The sequence below is a fragment of the Ambystoma mexicanum genome, chromosome 2p, assembly GCF_040938575.1.
Source record: "Ambystoma mexicanum isolate Mex_15411 chromosome 2p, UKY_AmexF1_1, whole genome shotgun sequence".
Classification (NCBI taxonomy): Eukaryota; Metazoa; Chordata; class Amphibia; order Caudata; family Ambystomatidae; genus Ambystoma; species Ambystoma mexicanum.
Genome location: NC_090923.1, coordinates 1,001,347,670 through 1,001,352,780, shown reverse-complemented (window position 1 = coordinate 1,001,352,780; position 5,111 = coordinate 1,001,347,670).

Genomic DNA, 5,111 nt, shown 5'->3' with positions numbered 1-5,111 from the left:
GGGAGTCGTTCTCCTGGTGAGGAGACTGAAAACCCTTTTGGTACACTCAAGAGACGCAAAGGGAAGGGAGTCATTGCCCATGGCTTTGTTGTGCACTATATTGGAGTGTGGCGACCAATACCAGGAGAAGGGAGTCATTCTCCTGATCCAGAACGTTAAAGAAACTAAATGCCCATTGATCAAGGGATGCCAGGGGAAGGTAGTCATTCCCCCTGGCTTCGATGTGAACTATATTGGAGTGCATGAACCAATACCAGGAGAATTGAGTCATTCACCTGGTTCGGAAAGTCGACTCGTGCTAAGGTTGTTTTGGAACCACAAGCCAGAGGAAGGGAGTCATTCCCCCTGGCATCCTTTTTGCCAAAGAACATTTCTGGGAATGCCAGCCAAATACTCAGAGATGGGAGTCATTCTCCTAGAGAAGGAACTTTATGTTGGCTTATTCTTTAGTTGTAGTGTAAGGGATAGAAGTAGGTTAAGACACAGGACAGTGGAGTTTGATTTCAATGGACATTCTGACAGATCCATTAGTATGAGGCAGGGAAACCCCTCTTTCAAGATAGGGATAGTGAGGGCTTATTCCTTTTTGATAAAACCAAAATGTTCCTTCTTTGACCCCCTCTCCTTTGGTCACTGTTCCCACCCTTTGTCATTTTATTACCCATGCTTGTATTGGCTGTTATTGTTGGCCATCCTCTCCGTTTGTGGTACTGTGCTCGCCTGTGTCTTTGCATTTATAGCCCAGCATTATCGGCCATTCTTTCTCTGGGTACTTTTCGCAACCATTCTTCTTTTCTTGCCAATTCTCCCTGTGTTTGGTTGTTGCTGTCACCCTTTGTCCTTGCAGTATCCGTTGCCCCTGTGTCCCGTTCTTTGTGCTTTTATTACCATTATCCCTCCCTTTGTTTGTAGCTCCTATTTGATGCTTACCCATCCTCTTATCTTCCTCTTGGTCCTTTTCTCTATTCCAGCTAACTGAGGTCTGGCTACTCTTAGCAGAGCTACAGTTCACCACTCCAAGGGCAAGCTTCGGTGCTCTAACTCTATTATGGTGGTGATTTGGTGCAGTAAAGAGGCCTTTTGACAGAACAAAGCATTGTTGTAGGCCATGCTCTTGGTTTTACCAATGTCCTGCACTTTGTCCTTGTATCTCCTATTATTTTAAGCCATTCTCTTCTTGGACATTGTTCTTGCCCTTTATGCTTATCACCCATTGCTCTGCCTTTCACTGTGGTCATGGTTCTGATTCAGTACCATTGATTGTACCACTCGTCATTGGCCATTCTCTCTCTGGCCATTGTACGCATCCTTTGTCCTTTCACCCATTGTTCTTGGTGATTCTGTGTGTTTGTTGTCATTATTCCCACACTTTGTACGTCTCCCCCATTGTTCTCTCCCATTCACTATGTGTGTGGTCATTGTTTGTGCCCTTTGTCTTTGTATCACTCATTGTTCTCAGCCATACTTTTCTGGCCTTTGTACCAGTCCTTTGTCATTTCTGCTATTCTTATAAGCAATTATCTCTGTAATTGGTCTTTATTCCCACCCTTTGTCCTTGCATCGCCCCTTGTTCTCAGACATTACGCACTTTGAGACCATTACGGTGGTGAATTGACACAGTATAAAAAGTCCAATAATAGTAATGCTAATAGTAGTTTTGTGTGTTTATTGTTCCTGCCATTTGACTTTGCATCATCCGTTGTGTCTGCATTTAGACATTTGAGCATTTTTCCCATCTCTGCCGAACTCGTGTGCAAGGAGCCCCTCCAAGCAGGCCCCTTTCATTTTAAATTTAGTGCCATCTGCGCTCATTTCCGAGGATATTCAAGCCCTGTTGCACTCCCTTTGCCCACATTCCTCCCCACTCCTGCCAATTGGTGCATAGACCAGGACAAGCTTTTGTTTTGCCTTGAAAACCTCATTTTAGCATTTTTCCCATCCCTGCCGAGTTTGTGTGTACAAAGAGCAGGGTAAATTGCCTCTGCAAGCAGGCCCCTTTTATTTTAAATTTAGCAACATCTGCACTCTTTCGAGGCAATCCGAGCCCCATTGCCCTCCCCTCACCCTGTTCCTCCCCACTCCAGCCTCCACTCACCTTGATTGGTGCATAGACCAAGAAAAGCTTTCGTTTTGACATGAAAACCACATTTGAGCATGTTTCCCATCTCTGCCGAGCTTGTGTGTGATTGGAGCAGGTTAATTTGCCTCTCCAAGCAGGCCCCTTTCATTTTAAATGTAACACCATCTGTGCTAATTTTTCGAGGTTATCCAAGCCCCACTGCACTCCCCTTGCCCCCATTCCGCCCCAAACCTTCCTCCCTCACCCTGATTGTTCCCCAGGCCCAGGATGCTCTCCTAATCCAGGAGTCCCAGGGCAGCCTCTGCCCGGGCAGCTAGTTGGCTAAGGGCCAGAAGCAAAAGGCAGCTGCCGAAAGAAGCAGCTCCAATCTGTGTTTGCCTGTCTTCACCTGGGAATCCTAGAGCAATTACTGTATTCCAGAAAAGCCCTACCACTCTTCTTACCTACATAACATCGCACACCAAGGTTAGCCAGCTAGTAAATAGTTTTCAGATCACTGCTGTATAACAATTTCTAGTTGTTTTGCATGTTACTGCTGTGTCTCCAAATTTTGAACTTGTCTCCCTCTTGCTAGGAATCTCAAATATAGGTGTTTTTGCATTTACTGTAATGTATCCAATTTAGGCACCTTTTTCCTCTTCCTAGATATCGCAAATCTAGGTGTTTTTTACATTTGCTGTAATGTCTCAGTGTTTTTTTAACAACGTTATTTAAGAACCGGTTGCAACATATTACATACAGATTTGCCTTCATAGGCAGCCAAGCAAAATCACATTACAAATATTCGAACTCTCCCTCCCTCTCTCCTCCCTTTTTTCAGTGTCGGATTTTGAGGACCTTCTTGCGGCTACCGCCCTCTTACGATGAGGGGGAGATCCCAGCGGGCGCAAAAAGTGTCTCACCAGCCGTGGTTGGAAGGATAGCTCTGGGAATGTCCTATGGTAATCCAGGACGGGGCCCAGCAGTCTGTGAATCGATGCAACACCTACACCTCTTCTCTCGCTGCCATGATTTTTTCAGCTACAACGATTTCCCAGACTTTATTCCACCACAGTGATAATAGAGGACCCTCTTGGGTCTTCCACTTGCGGGCTAGGGTGATCTTTGCTGCCAGGAGCAGCTGCGTGAGTAGTTTAGCCATTCTTCCCGATTTCAGGTAGCATTCAGACCATGTCGCCCCATTTGGCCACCTCTGTCATTACTTTTTGCAGGATCCGGGCCTTGCCCCCTTTCCATATGAATTTTGAGAGCTGGTTTTGTAGCTGTTTGAGGGGTTTCCCTGGGAGCTGTACTGGTAGGGCCGAGCAGTGGTACAGGAACCTGGGCAGCAGGTTAATTTTGCATGCTGTGATTCTTTCAAGAAGTGAGATTTCCTGCTTATCCCACCTCTTAAGGTCAGCTTCGAGGTCCCTAAAGAGGGGGGAAAAGTTTGCTTTGTATAGCTGTTTGGGGTTCGCAGTAATCTGTACCACCAGTTAGCTCGTCAACGTGGCGCTCCATTTCAATGGGCAGGTCCCCCGGAGGTGATTGATAGCCTCATTGGCCATGTATACCCCCAGAGCTTCTGACTTAGCATAGTTGATTGTGAAGCCCGCCACCCGCTCAAAGGTCCCCAGTTCTGTCACAGCTGCTTGGAGGGAAGTCTGACTGTTGGTGAGTGAAAGCATCAAATCGTCTGCGTAGAGGGATACCTTGAATTGTTCCCCTTTCAATTACATGCCTGTTATGGTATTGTTCTTGCTGATCCTCGGTGCGAATGGCTTCATTATTAGTGCGAAGATCAGTGGGGAGAGTGGGCAACCCTGTCTCGTCCCACAAGAGAGAGGGATAGAGGCCAATAGCTTTCGGTTTATCCTTAGGGAGGTCTTCGGTGCTATGTAGTTGCTCAACAGCATCTTGCGAAACTTTAGGCCGAATTGGAAGGCTTCCAAAGTGAGGCGCATGAATGCCCAATCTATCTGGTCGAAGGCTTTTGTGGCGTCCAGTGCGATCATGACTAGTTCTTGTCAGTTTTCTGCTGCCACCTCGATGATGTTGAGGGCACGCCTAATGTTGACGCCGGTGCTCCTCACTTTGATGAAGCCTGTCTGGTCTACATCGATGATGGAGGGGAGAACCGTCGCCAGTCTGTTCGCCAGACCCTTGGAATAGATGTTAGCGTCTATGTTAAGAAGCAAAATAGGTCTATACGACGCTCATTCCCTTGGGTCTTTTCCAGGCTTCAGTAGCATGATAGTGGTGGATTCTTGCATTGATGGCGTTAAAGTGCCTGTTTCTCAGAATGAGTTCAGGAGTTCTGTTAGGGGGCCGATATGGGATGACTTAAAGAGTTTGTAGAACCTGGGTGAGAAGCTGTCGGGGCCCGGGGCTCTTGTCTTAGAGCTTTTATCACTGCGTCTACCTCTTCAGTTGCAATGGGAAGGTCTAGTGCTATCCTGTCCGTTTCTGATATTTGAGGAAGCGTGGCTTGTGCAATGCATTGCTTCTGTTGCTCTGGAGGGCGAGGAGTGGCTGTCATGGGGTCGATGAGGTGGGCAGTTGCCAGTTGCAGCTTTGCCTCTTCCCCATAGTGGATAGAGCCCTTGCGATCCCTTAGGGCTGTAATCTGGTTTTGTCGTCGACGTTTTGCCAGTTTGCTGACTAATAGTTTGTTGGCTTTATTGCCGTTGGCGTAATAGTATTGCTTTGTTTTGATAAGGGTCTGGGCGGTATCTTCGGCATAGTGTACCTCCAGTTTAGTGCCGGCCATACGATGTGCTTTGGCCACTTTGGGTGACCACCTTTTCTTGAGGTTCCTTTCAGCTGTGGCCACCTCCATCTCTAGCTGCTCTTTTAAAAAAATTGTTTTAGTTTATTTTATTTCAGGTTTTCACAGAATGGAAACAACCAACCTTTTACAATGACAAGAAAACCCACTTTTCACCCTCCCTCCCCCTTTCGCTTCCCTTTCCCCCCTAATAACGGTGTCGTCTCTAATAAAAAAAAAACACAAAAACCCTTTGGTTGTCTTCAGCAGAGTGGAAATAAAGTA